The sequence below is a fragment of the Plectropomus leopardus genome, chromosome 18 (genome assembly GCF_026936395.1).
Source record: "Plectropomus leopardus strain MGB_pleo_1.0 chromosome 18, ASM2693639v1, whole genome shotgun sequence".
NCBI lineage: Eukaryota > Metazoa > Chordata > Actinopteri > Perciformes > Serranidae > Plectropomus > Plectropomus leopardus.
In genome coordinates, this window is record NC_142193.1 from 23308223 (window position 1) to 23323068 (window position 14846).

The 14846-nt window shown below is 38.2% G+C and overlaps 2 long non-coding RNA genes across 7 annotated transcripts in view; both read left to right on the plus strand.

Annotated features, from left to right (window-relative positions):
• LOC121956156 (uncharacterized) overlaps positions 1–11260 on the plus strand; it is a 30321-nt gene extending 19061 nt beyond the window's left edge. For 5 of the 6 annotated variants that reach the window (XR_015779649.1, XR_015779648.1, XR_015779650.1 and 2 more), the window contains 3 exons: positions 2395–2464; positions 2774–2945; positions 7081–8342. This is a non-coding gene — a long non-coding RNA (uncharacterized LOC121956156). Of the gene's footprint in view, positions 1–2394; positions 2465–2773; positions 2946–7080; positions 8343–9938 lie in introns of those variants that run through there. The other variant, XR_015779652.1, reaches the window with a different exon arrangement.
• Positions 11261–11904: 644 nt separating this feature from the next.
• Positions 11905–14846, plus strand: part of LOC148186498 (uncharacterized) — a 117304-nt gene continuing 114362 nt past the window's right edge. Inside the window, exon 1 of the long non-coding RNA XR_015779682.1 lies at positions 11905–12195. This is a non-coding gene — a long non-coding RNA (uncharacterized LOC148186498). The remainder of the gene's footprint in view (positions 12196–14846) is intronic.

Genomic DNA, 14846 nt, shown 5'->3' on the forward strand with positions numbered 1-14846 from the left:
CATACACATTACTCCACTAAGCTTTTTTATTCTGCATATTAAAAACAATACAGACTCCATTAAATATACACTAGATTGTATCAAAGTACTAACGCTATAAAACTGGAGCCTTTCTTGTGATGGAATCTCTACCACCACGATACAGCGAACCACACGCGAATGTCTGCCGTGGCGTAAAAACAGATCCATTATAAGATTTTCAACCCAAGGCTGCACAGATTGAGGAGGAAAATCTATTGGTAGCTGTTCCACGTGACTGGAGCTGTGCATGTTTCAGGCAGAACGGACACTTACTTTTTAAATTAAAACATACCGATAACCAATATCGATATGGATATATACACTTTTTTCCCCACATAATTTTAGTGGTAAGTATTTTCTGCAGTGGAATTAACACACACTGATCATGGTGGGCCATTGGCAGATAAAGTCATGATATACAATGCTTTTCAGTGTATGTAATATTCATTCATTGTGCAAAATATGAAAAATGCTTTGACTCAGGGTTGATGTTTTGTACATGTTCACTTTGTCAACAAAAGAAAAACAGTTTGTCATATTGGCAGAAATCAGCATGTTGACTGATTCCAATACAAAGCCAATATCTACCAACACAGATGACGTGCCGATATTTTGGTGCATCCCTTGTTTAGTGTGTAAGATTAAGTGACATCTAGCGACTTAGGTTGCAGACTGCAACCAATTGACATTCTCCTGTGTGCATGTAAGAGAACAGTGGCCGAAATGAAAATGTGAATGATGTCTATCGAATGACCCTATTTAGAGCCAGTATTTGAGTTATACGTTTTCTGCTACTATAGAAAAACATGGCAAATTCTGTGAAAGAGGACTTGCCCCATTTGTCGATTTAAACAGCTCACTCTAAGGTGATGAAAACACAATGATTCTTAGTTTCAGATTATTATACACTTAAGAAAACCTGCTTATTTTATCATATTCCATTTCTGCCAGTGTAACCCCCTAAATCTTTCACACTGGACCTTTAACATTCTGACATCCTGACAACCCTAGTTTTAACGCCTTTATTGCTGGTCATGAAAGGCTCATGGTCCCAGGTGGGATAAGTTGGGCAGACCCATTCACAACAATGACAAAAACTTTTATATCCTGTGCCGTGTCTTTGTTGTGAGGAGAGAAGCAGCAGGCGTCGTGAAGTGGAGGAGGGGTAATGTAACATGACTGTGTCAAAAGACCGAAAGCTCAAGGAGAACAGACCTAAAACAAAACAGTTGAGGAATGTCAGGCTCTTGCATTAACGGACACAATAAAACGGCTTACAGTCTTTTACTGGGACAGAGTTATACCGAACATACATTAAATCTAATGGACGTCTATTTTTTTATTACCACTAGGCCAAACAGTTTATAATGAAACACCTCTTTTCTAGAGAAAATAAGTCCTGATTTAGCATTCTGTCCCTTGGCATATCCAATCGACGTAGACCACAAATATTTCTTCACACAGTCCTACTGAAGGCTTTTGGCAGGCGCACAGGACGTTGATATTTGAAACAAAGTTTGGTCGAAGCCTCCACGGATAATCTACATTGCATTAATCCTATACGTCACTTTAGCCTTGCAGTAGTTGTTATTGCCAAGAGCAGGCTCAGTAAGAGCCTTTTTATTTTCTGTCTTCTATGAGCTATAAACCTTGTGTCCTTAGATAACTGGGTCATGTTCTGTTATTCTATGTGGAAAAGTGTGCGGCCTAAACAAACACAGCATAGCATGTTTCCATTCACTTCTCTAAACAGTCAAAAGCAAATATATCCCCTTGCCCTTGCACCCTCCCGGAGATTCCTATATTATGCGTGTCAATATTAAATTAAAGTGAACCCAAGTTGCCTCTGCTGATGATAGGAACACTGTGTGCAGGCTTGATTCTGTGAGATAGCTTTGTGTTCAGAGTCAGGATATTTAAAGACACCAGATATCTTTTTTAGAATGTGTATGCATGACCTCATTCTACACAATAGCATGGGGAGGAATACACTTTTCACTGCAGGGATTCACTATATTTAAAGGTACAGTCTGTGTAAGATTTAGGGAGATTTAGTGGCATCTAGTGGTGAAGCTTGCAGATTGAACCAGCTGAAACTTCTCCCACTTTGGATTCCTTCAGTGTTTATTGTTCAGGAGGGTTTTACAAAAAAAAACCAAAACAAATTATTTGCAGAGGTCTCCTGCTGTCCAAAACAAATGGACCAGGTGATTTAAACCAGTGAAAACATGGAATATAAAGGTTTGACAATACAAATCAGTGTTTCCACTACGCTGTTTACATGTCAGCGATGGGCCACTAGCCCAGCACCTGCTAATGTGTGCTCACCTTTTTTTCTTTGATAACTTAATGTTTGCTTTTTTTCTGATATAGATGTTTTGGAGGTTTTTACCTTGAGCCCAATTATTTGCAGAGATCTCGTCCTCTCCAAAAAATGGACTGGGTGAGTAAAAAAAAAAAGGAATACAGCTGTTTCATGTTACAAATCAGTGTTTTTCCTTCCCTTTTCTGCACATTAAAGATAGGCTGCTAGTCCAGCACCTGCTAATATGTACTTACCTATATCCTCGGAAAAACTTAAGACCCAAATGTTTACGAGGTTTTTACTGTGAGCAAAATTATCTGAGGAAGTTGCTCCCTTTTTAAAACAAAAAGACGAAAAAGAAGTGATTTAAACAGGTAAAAACACTTAATGATGCAGTTTTTTCTTTAAAAAATCTTTTTCTTTTTTTTCCGGCACTGCTCATTGCAGATGGACTGTTAAGTATGGTGGCCGGTGTGAAAAAGCATCAACACAAATGGTCTTATCTAGAGGCAGTGTTTGGTTTGTCCATTCTGGGCTACTGTGGAAACATGCCGGTTCAACATGGCTGAATCTGTGGACAAGGACCCTCTCCTTATGTAGATCAACGGCTCATTTTAAGGTAACAAAATCATGAAAATACTTATTTTCTGATTATTATACACCTAAGAAAACATTTTTTCATCATATTTAATTCAATTTCTGCAAATATATCCCCATAAACCCTACACACTGGACCTTTAAGCACTATATGCCCTCTGTACCCACAACCTCCACAATCACAGCTAAGAATACAACAGATCCATTGATAAGCCCACGTGGCATTTCCCTGGCCCTGAACCTTTACTTACAGCAAAATACCAGTCATAAGTGTGTTCACATACATACCCGGAAAAAAACTACACAGATGAGTATATAGGCCTCGCTAAAGGTGCTTTTTGCACGGATGCTCTTTACCACTTAAAAGTGTTGCATGGGTGCAAGCTGCACACACACATGTACCAAGCAAAGCCAATCTGTGACATTGTGAGTACAAACTGATTGAAGCCCACCCTGCGAGAGGCACACAACCAACTTTGGTGCGACTGACTGATGAGGGCTGGAGTGAGCTGCCCCATCATATCCAAAGCCTTTCATTTGGGACCTCGCCAAGCTCCAGGGTAAAGAGAAATGCTCTCTTTGTCTCTGTCTCACTCAAGCTCCCTCTCCCTCATACTAAAACACAGATGCGCACACACAAACTCAAACAAACCCACAAAAGGCACACTGAGTCACACACAGACATTAGACAATACTGCTTGTTTACAGTTTGGCGAGCCGCAGTAAGCACACATGCGTGCACATAAAGACACACAAACACGGGGCTGAGAGCAGGGTGTGTTTGCACAGTTTGCCCTGACAGTGAGCGAGAATGTGACTCTGTATGTGCGTGTGTGTTAGTGCATGTGTGTCTTTATGCGCCAAGGAGGGGCAGTGAGGCCTGCAGAGATGAGAGGGATCATCTCAGGTCCTTATTCCATTAAATATATAGAGCGCAGCCATGTGAACGAATGAAATTCACCCGAACTCACCCTGTGGCATAACCAGCCTGCTGAGGAAAGTAGGTCAAACATACTCACAACATACTTAAGACCTTTTCATAGTAAGCCTTATGAATGTTTCGCCCACATTGAAAAGGCTTATGTTATGTTATGATGGGATGGCTGTCAATATATTTCAGGACTTATACTGTCTGAGCATTTTCCACACTGTAAAATCAGATTGATTTTACTTTTAAAATCTAGGTAACCACAAAAAATGTATAACTATTCACCTTGATTTATGTTAACTTTATATCTAACTGTTAAGTTTACTTAAAATTCTGTTTTATTGTGAACTAAAAAAAATGTTTAATTAAGTTTTCAGTAAACCAAGACGACTGTGGGGGTCGACAGATTAATAGTCTGGCTGATTATTGGAGCCAATATTTAGCATTTTGCCCATTATCTGTATCTGTGTTTCATTTTAATGATTGCTGATAAAATTTATCGACTAAAAAGTACAAAGAAAGTGTCAGCATGGGAGGAACTTTTACTTTGTAAAACCTTGAGGAGCTATTTTTATTGATTCATTTTAATTTAAATTTTCACTTGACTTTATAAAAAAGGGTTGCTGGGAACTTGCTGTATATGATGTTGATAGTTTCAGTTTTGATTAACATTTGCTAAAGGCATTTAAACAAAGTTTTGTGTTGAATTTCAATAGTTACTCAGAATTAATAACTTTTTAATCACATTTTTATTTCCTTTATTTTACATTTTAATACAGTTATGAAGTCAGTATCGACAAGGTAAAGTAATTCTTACCAGATTGTCTTGATCAGGAATCATATGGTGTAAAAAACTGCATGTTGACTAGCATAATATGGGCATTTCTGTAAAGGGAAGACTCATGGGCAAATTCTTCAATATGTTAAGAAAAAAGTACTCATAGAACTTAATCATTGGCAAAATGCTCTTTGTTGTGATCAAGTTTGCTTGGTTTACTGAAGTTGCGTACACTTAGAAAAAACAAGGAAATTTCACTTGTCATTTTTAAGTTGCAACAACTAAACAAAATTAAGTAAATACAGATAGATTTTAAGCAGGGCTGTCAGCGTTAACTCATTAATTGCGGTGCAATTAAAGCCCATAACTAATGCGTTTTTTGAAATTGCGTCAATTGACAGACAATTTTACCATCTTTAAGAGGCTGTCCCTGGCTAAATTTAAAATGAGACTGATGATATTGGTATTATATGAGAATAGAAGACCTTGGGTAGCCAGTGTTACCAACCATTAACTTCTCAGTAAGTAACAGGTGCAACAATGCTCTTAAGTTAGGCTCATTTTTTTTCTTCTTTTTTTTCTAAAGAATCTTTTTGGGGGGCTTTTGCCTTTATTGGTGATAAGAAGGCCTAAGTGTGACAGGGTAAATGAAAGGGGATGACATGCATCAAAGGGTTGAGGCTGGAATTAAACCTGTGGCCGCTGCAGTGAGGACGTAGCCTCTGTGCATGGGGCCCTCGCCCTTCCAACTGAGCCACTGGCCGTCCCAAAGCTAGGATAAATTTTGGCGATGGAAAAAAGCATGGTCATTTCACAGTGGTCCCTTGACCTCTGACCTCAAGATATTTGATTGAAAATGGGTTCTGCGGGTACCCATGAGTCTTCCCTTTACAGGACTTTATGCTACTCGACATGCAGTTTTTTACGTCATTTGATTCCTGATCAAGACAATCTGGTAAGAATTGCTTTGCCTTGTCGATACTGACTTCATAACTGTATTGAAATGTAAAATAAAGGAAATGAAAATGTGATTTAAAAAGTTATTAATTCTGAGTAACTACTGTACTTCAACACAAAACTTTGTTTAAATGCCTAGCAAGTGTTTAATCAAAAAGATGAAACTTTCAACATCATGTACAGCGGGTTCCCTGCAACTTTTTTTTTAATAAAGTCAAGTGAAACTTTAAATAAGAAATAAATAAATTAAAGAGTAGCTCCCTGAGATTTTACAAAATAAAAGTTCCTCTCATGCTGGCACTGTCCATGCATGTATTGCAGACTGCCTTCCTGGTGTTCATTGAGTGTAATATCCACACTTTTTCATGAATTAATTTTATCAGCGATCATTAAAATAAAACGTTGATACAGATGATCCCAAAATGCCAATTATCGGCCTCGATAATCGGCCTGTATGATATTCTGTTGATTATCTGTATGATAATCTGTCGATTATCATACATACATATAATTTCACTAGCTATGTTTACTTGCTATATTTAATTTATTTTTCAATGCAATGAGTTTCCGAGATTATTTTAAGTACTTGTCAGGTTTTACAGTTTATCCAGTTCGATCATTGAAACCAGCATGGGCTCTTGCACTGCTGTGTGAGTGATTACTGTGGAGTCATTGGTGCAGCTGGCACATAATGCATTCCCTCTATAGGCATTTCCTGGTTCTCATGTACCCATGGCTGTGCTGCTCCTATCAAATCAAGACATATGCACGGGCCTGATTCGTGATTATTCTTATATAACAGGGAGATCGTGAATATAAAGCAGCAAAGAAAAACTTCTCAACTCCTTATTTCTGAAGCTGAATGTCCTATGAGTGTTCCCGATTGTTCTGGCATGTTTGAACGGGAAAGGATGCGAGGTAATGGGGAACAGATAACACTCCGCGCCGTGTGCCAGTCTACCCGCCGGGAGTGCTCCTCTGTCTGCTGGCACCGGAGCCGGGAGGCGACGGGAGGGGGGCGACACGGGATGGCATCAAGCCCCGGTGATACCCGGGTGAGGGCGACGGTGTGTTCCTGTTTACGCGCCGTCAAAAACTGCATTCAAGTATATTACTTTAAATCATCTCCAGCTGACGAAGCCGTCGTAGTTTGTCCTCCTTTCCCTTGTGGCTGACAACGCTGAAATGTTTGATGCCCTCTCCCATCCGCAGCGGGCCTATAGGAGGTGGCTAATGGCTAAGCTAACACTACTGTTAAATATTTTGGGTTCGCCCCGGCGCACCATCCACCTCATGCACACTCAGCTGCACAATGTCAAGCATTTCCGCGATAGTCCCACACACTCCAAATATAAACAGGACACTTACTGAATGTGCGGACGAGGTAGCTGTGCTGCGACGCCGGTTGTCAAGCCCAAATGTTGCTTATTTAAATATTTTGGTGATGGGGGAAATCGCTCCCCCTGCCATTCTCCATTCTACCGACATCAACAGGTCATCCCAGGACACGCAGCAGCTGAGGGCGAGCCAGACGGAACCAGTGCGGCACGGAGCGGGGGGTGGGAGCACAACAAGGCACAATTCTTTACAACCAAGTGCTGCCGTGCCAAAAAAAAAACCTTTCTGCAATGGCATTTTCGCATTTTTGAGAGACATGAAATTAACCATTGGAGAACACTTAACGCTTTTAATAGGGCGCAATTCACGGAAAATGTTGCAGAAAGTTTGTGCCACTTTGGACCCTTCCCCTAAAGTGGCACACTTATCCCAAACTTTAATTGTCCCGTATTTACTGGACCGTTCATCATCAACCCAAATCCACTAAGGACAACCGGAACAGACCTCTTTCTTTCACCCCCTCCCTCTTCGCCTCTCTTCGCCGCCGGTGAATCCTCACACGACCCCGGCAGGACGCTTCACACACGGCAGACAAGACAGCACTCACCCCCTCGCTGGGAAGTTGATGCAGAGCGTCGGTTCAAAGGAGGAGACGCAGCGCTCTCTCTCCCCGCTTTCCCTCGCTCCAGGCAGCCATTCAGTGTGAGCTAAAACGCCGATAGCAGAGCCATCGAGGGCGGTACAGTATCCCAGGGGATTGCGGAACACAGAGCCACTGATCGCACGGAGCAGCAGAGGAGGAAGACAAGCATGACGCGCTCGTCATTCAATCGCATGATCGTTTCGAGCGCAGCCTCAATTTGGGGGAGACCTATCCCACGGCGTGGACTGTTTGCGCATTGGCACAGCAATAGCTCAGCAGGCTGCAAGGGGAAACCGTCTCTCGACTCCCCTCGCACACCCCCTCTCCGCATATGAGCGATAGAATTGGAGAAAGTAGGCCGTGTGTGTGTGTTTACTTTAACTTGAGTGACCTCGGCGCGCGCATATAAAGTAGGGATAAAGCCGCGCCCTTGTTTGCTGTAAACAATTGAAGCTTTATGTGCAAAATACAGGGTGATATGACACCTATTATACCTGCACACACCTGTGTTCAGCCGATGTGCAATTACACATACAACTGCCTGACTAGCAACTTAGGGCGTAGGGTCAAATGCACGTGGGCAAGCTGAATGGCTACAAGCTAGACCCGTGGGCTCCATCACACCATTCAGAGATGTAGGTTTCTAGGTTTTTATGTGCATATGCTTTAATAGCCACTCTATGCATCTGTACTTACATGCATTTATGTGTATGAAGTTGGATAGGAAAGATTTTCAACTACATTTCATGTGCCAACAATAAACATTTTAAAAACATTATAAAGTTATATATGTGTGTGTGTGTGTCCAATATACTAAGCAGAACTGTAAGATATCACCACCAACTCCACAGGATTGGCTGTCCAAAAGAATAATGATACACATAACAATAAACACAAGAATGCAAGAATATTTCTCCTCTTTGGGGATAAATGAGGGATTAAAAAAAGAAAACATGTGCCACAGTTGGGGTACCAGAGGGAGGTCCAGTGTTAATATTGTGGGGGCACTTAACAACTTTCTTATGATAAAGTCCTCTCCCAAAACCCGTTTGGACTTTATTAGTGGACAGAACACATGCATGAATGCAATCTGAGTTTAAACCTGAAAATTATGGAATACCGTTGGCTAATATTGCTTACTGCCACCCTATTACAGTGACCTATATGTGAACAATGGATTTACGCAAAATTATACTGCAAAATATTAAAAGCTGTGCCATTTGCTAGTTGTGATTTTTGTCTCTGTATTATGTTCTCAAGAAAAGTCTGTGTAGGAAATTGCTATAAATTCACAACAAAAATTATATCACAACTCTTTTTCACAAGTGCAGTCACACATTATCTTGGTCCACCCACCCAGAAATGACAGTGGCTATCCCAGAAACACTCTTCTTACAACCATTTACAATCATGCTGTTATTGCAGTGTTATATACTATCTCAGTAAATGAAGTTTGTATACTATTTTCCTCACTACATCATCAGTGCAAGTTACTGAGGTCAAAATATACTTATAGGCCTGTAGGTGCTCACTGCTGTAATTAACACAGTGCATTCCAGCATGACATAAACAACATTTTATATTACATTTTGAAAAGATATTCTTCCAACAGGAAGGTCAGCACGAGCCATTATACTCAATGAAAAAATAGCCATTTGCATTAATGTAACGGAGAATTTGAGATGGAGGCTCTTAACTATTTTGATTAGGAACTAATGATTATTCTCATTATGGATAACTCCATTAACTGATTGATTTTAATGTAAAAGTTCTGAAAATAGTAAAAAAAAAAAAAAAGTCTGACTAGATAGAAAGATAGATAGAATTTAAAAAAAAACACGAAAAGCAGCAATGACTGAAATGATTTGAAAATAATGTCCAATTACTTTTCTGAAGTTTGTTTTAAAACAAACATCACACTGTACAAATTCTTTATATATTTTGTATGTATAGAATATAGTTTGTATGCAAATATAGTAATTTGGTAAGTAGGCATAACTAGTAACTAAAGCTTCGAGATAAATTAGGTGAAAAGTACAGTTTGATGTAAATGCATGTAAAGAAAGTACGTAGGTTAAGTACAGTAGAAGTACTTCAAAAGGGACAGTTCACCCACAAACCAAAAACACATATTTTTCCTCTTACCTGTAGTGCTACTTATCATTATTGATTGTTTTGATGTCAGTGTTGAAGGTATCAGCTGTAGAGATGTCTGTCTTCTCTCCAATATAATGGAACTGTATGTACAGTAACTCTGCTTGTGCTGCTCAAAAAATGTCTCTTTCCATAAATCATAACGCGGTTACTCAAGATGATCTACAGACCTTGTTGTGAGTAGTTTCATGTAGGAGCTTTCTTTTTTTCTTTACAGATGCCAACTGTATCACCACAAAGAAAGAAGCATGTACTTATAAACAAGAGGCTCATGCACGTGACAGGGTGAGATGTAAACATTAATGGCATCCTCTTGCTTCCTTCCGTGCAGTGAAAAATTTAATTGATTTAGTTCAATAGAAAGAAAATACTTTGTAAATGAAACTGCTCACAACAAAGTCTGATGATTATCTTGAGTAAGCGGGGGTCATGATTGGAAAGAGATATTGCTGCTGAGTTTTTCAAATGTATGTTGGTGCTGTGACCACCAGAAGCTTAGTTCTATCTAACTACAAAACGCAACTCATACCAAAAAAACATAGATTGATAAATAACACTACAGGTGAGAGGATAAATATGTATTTTTGATTTTGGTGTTAACTATCCCTTTAAGCAAGTACTATGGGTAAATGTATCCTTCTCAGTCCGACCCACATGGAGAGTCCGCCCCCGCCTCATCCTCTGGTCTACTCAGGTGAATGACGTCCAACAGGTCATATTAAGATTTTAGTGACCAAAATGATAATGGTTATCAGTGTTATTGTAGCATTGTTAAAATGTGATGAAAATATTGTTAAAAAATGCTCAGAAATTACTGAAACATACTAAATAATTACACCAAGGTCTGTGTAGCAAACCACATAAAATTAGCAGTATTATGTACTTTTTAATTGTGTAAACCTTGAAGAAATAATATAGCCAATGCCTTATGTTTACATATGAATACCATATCATATGTGCATTAATAACATTAAGCATAGCCTACATGTCTTTAAAATGCTTGCTCGTGAGTCTCTGTCATTGCAGATGAAGACAAAGGACCAGTAGCATCATTGGGTTTACCTGCTGCATGCATGCTTTGTAATCAAGGAAACAGCAAAACAAACCCATGTTGCCAAGTGCCATCTAGTTGCATTTTATCAGAGAGAAAGCAGACATCTCTGCAGCCGATATCTACAACACTTGATGATGCTGATGACAATAATGATGCTGGAGTGACAGTAACAGTACATGTTTTACTTGTAGTACTGATGATGATGTTGATGAGAGGGTGACAGTACCAGTACATATCATGCTATATTGCAGCCTTCATGGTGGCAGTCCTGATTCTACATTATTGTGACTGTCATGACTTGTTAAAGTTGCTGTATATTGGAAATGGTTATGTTATTAGGAGATGTTTGTCATATGTACACTCATTGAATTATTAGAGGCCTAATGGAGTTATGGAGGGCACTTGTTGATCTGCTCCTGTTGAGCTTTATTGTGCATCGGTGTAAGTACCCCCGTGTGCATATTAATGGAAACTATTGTATGTCATTGTTTGTGCTTTTGTGTGTTTTTCCTATGTTTTGCTGCAACACAAACTGACCTCTGTGACAAATGATAAAACTGAATTCAACTGAATTCAACTTGGCATTTTATAAAAATCTGCATTTATACTTTTTTTTTATAAGGGTGATTTTTTAAAAACTTTTTTTTAATACACAATGAAAATATATATAATTATAAATATTTGAAAGATTAAATGTATAATTATAAATACTTTTTGAGTGTGGTTTTGAATACAGATTTGAAAAAATATGTAAATATGTACAGATTTTAAAAAATTAAACATAATTATAAATACAGATTGAAAAAATATATATAATTGTAAATACAGATTTTAAAAAAATGAAATATAAAATAATAAATAAAGGTGTTTTAATAATTACAAATATTATTATAAATACAGATAAAAAATGAATAAATATAAATACAGATTATATATATAAAATTATGAATACAAATACAAATTAAAAAAAGTAAATAAATCAACTTGGCAACTTATACCAAAAATTGTAGATAAATGATAAATATCACTACGAGTTAGAGGAGAAAAATCTGCTTTTTTGATTTGGGGGGTCAACTGTCCCTTTAAATAACCTGCATGAGTTAATGCATCAGTCTCGGTCCGACCCACATTAACCCCGCCTCTTCCCCTCCGGACCACTCAGGTGGATAACGTGCAACAGGTCGGGACCGTCAGGACTTACTAAGGAATTAACCATTTCGGCTGTACTGTGTTCTTGGTGAATAGGAAAAGTTAAACAATAGCAGTTAAGAAAAACACAGTACTGTTTTATTAGGCTCTAAAGGATTGTGCTCATTGGGATTTTACCGTTAACGTCAGCCGTTGGGCGAAGATATGGATTTTGTTCGTTAAGGAGTCGGACACGTCTGTCACCGTTGTCTCTTCGCACCAGGAGAAATTGGTGAGTTTTAACTTTAAATTAACGCCGCATTTCTCGTCATGGTCGTTTTATTTTGTGTTTTGTTAGAGGAACTGAAGTTGAAATGTTTTTAAGTTGAAATGCTCTGCCAGTGTGGTGGTCGGCTAGCATGCTAATGCTTGGTTTACCTCTTACAACATTAAGCTTCCACTGTTTTGCCTAATATTGAGGCAGTTGCTTGACTCTTTGCAAGCTTAATTCACGATGCCAGCAAAAGCACAGTTTGGTTACCAATGAGCCTGCCTGTACCTGGTTTTAGTTAAGTGTCTTAAGTGGGCATTAAACTGTAGTCAACAGTGAACCAGCTTTCAAAATATCAGGATCCGCAAACCTGAGCAGCTAAATGCTACTCAGCCATCATTAATTTGATTATTAACACCTGTGTTTTCTGTGACATGTCAAAATGTCATGGGTGAAAAGGGCCTCTTGGTGACATTAGTAGCTCCAAAAGGTAAGAAAAATGTTGCCACCTGCTGGAAGTATTTGTAACTATAAATGCACACGCCTTGCATTAGACTTTGAAATGTTACTTTTTTTTTGCCACAGCAGTGATTTATATTTTTTGAGGAGCAGTTAAACTGATATTTAAACATGTCACTCTCTGGTTGCAAGTAGATAGACAATGATGAAACCAAAACATAAAATTGTATTTCAATATTTATTTTTGTGTGAAGGTGTACTGACTAAAACAGCCTGTTTGTATGTAATATATTGCCCTACATGCTCAGTGGATGAATAAGTGATGTTCCTTCCCACAGTCCCTTTTCTCCACATTTTTTTTATTGGAGTCATATCCTGGTCATACCACTCTGTACAGTTATCAGGCTATGTCTCAGAAGTCTTCTTTGTTATGTTTTTGATGTCAGGCAATCATGGCTTTTTGTATCACTTGTATCACTTGCACATTTGGTTAGCTGTTGGGGCCCTTAGACAAATTACATGATGGCAGCCTATTTAGCGAAGACAGATAGCATCAGTGTACTTGCGTAGCATAGGTAATTACTCACTTAATGGTATTAACATAGTTTTTCCTGGTCACTATGATGTTGTAAGTCTTTGCACAAGGTTGAAGATGTTGAAAAAACATACTGAGATCGGGATGCATCAGCCTGAGGTGGAGTGATATGATTAATGCTGCTTTCCCCCCTTTTCCTTTAATTTGGTAATTTAATTTTAAAAAATGCACATTGAAGAATCTTTACATATGCCACTAAATTTGGCTTTCATTTTTCTCAGAAGACAGTTATTTCTCCTCTTGAATTTACTATCTACTTAATTACCTCGGCCTTCTCAAAGGTGCCCTGCGCTATACAATACATCATGTCTGCATTAAGAGATAAAATGCTATGAACATTTCATATCGAGATTATAGTGACCAAAATTATCACATTTATTATCATAGTATTCACAGCATTGATAACCCCCTAAAAACCTGGAGCGACCTCACTTTTCTTGAGCTGCTTTCAGACAACAAATATGTAAAAGTTGAGCAAAATGGTTTTGATTTCTTTCAAAAATGTGAAAAATAAAACAAAGAGCAACTTGGCAAGAGATGTCCCACAAATTGGAAGAAATTTGTAGATGTAGAAAATTCTTATTTAAAAAAAGACTAGGGAAATGTGCAGAGAAGAATATATTCATAGTGATTATAATGATATATTTGACATTATTTTACAGGATTACTATAAAATTTAAGCATTTTACTTTATTTTATGATTTTGTTTTATTTTAGTTTTAATTGGTTTTTGTTTGTTTTTTTAAACCAATGTCTTTGTGATTTCTGGGTCATTTCTTTTTAAGTTGCTCAATGCCAAATTGCTCAGGTCCCAAGGGTTAAAATGTGCTGAAAATGTCCAAAAAGTACTGATACACATACTGAACTAATTTTATGAAGTTTTGTATAGAAAAACAAACAAAAGTGGCAGCAATGTGCTCTCTCTGTTTGCATTGGACAGCAAGTGACTCATGAACATGTCAAGTTTGCAAAAAACACACTTTATTATGAAGTAGAGTAAATTTCCAGCACAGAGCTTTTATTTTGAAATGACATTTCCTGCTGTAAATTAAGATTTTTTCCAAGTACAGCAACTATTTTATTACCTTGTTCTTGGTATTATTTGACCTAATTACATGTTGTGCCTTTACAGCATTTTGGCACTGTTTAGGAGGCAATAATATGCATTTTTTTGGTTGCAGTGCTATTTATTTTTAAGTGCAACTTTATTCTTACAATATGTTTTTGTGTTGTTCACATTTTGTGAAATTAAATTCAATATGTGTTCCTTTATCTTATGAATGGACCTTGAACTAATAACTAAGGGGAAATACAGACCCTGTGACTGGACCAGTTGGGAACCTGTGGTTTAAAAGGACATTTTAAAGACAAGTCTAAATAGTCAACAGACTGCTTCTCTCTCGATAACTCAATGATAAGATAAGATCAATCTTTCTATAAGATCAATCTGTTTTCCCAGGTAAAGCTGACTGAAGCATGTACACTCTTTTCAGCACTGCACTACTTCACATTCAGTTGAACACGTTCAATGCTGTGAGCTGCTCAGTACAACCACCGCCATTGCCTTTTGGCCGGGCAATTTGTGGTCAAATACGTCTCTGTGGTGCTTCAACAGCTG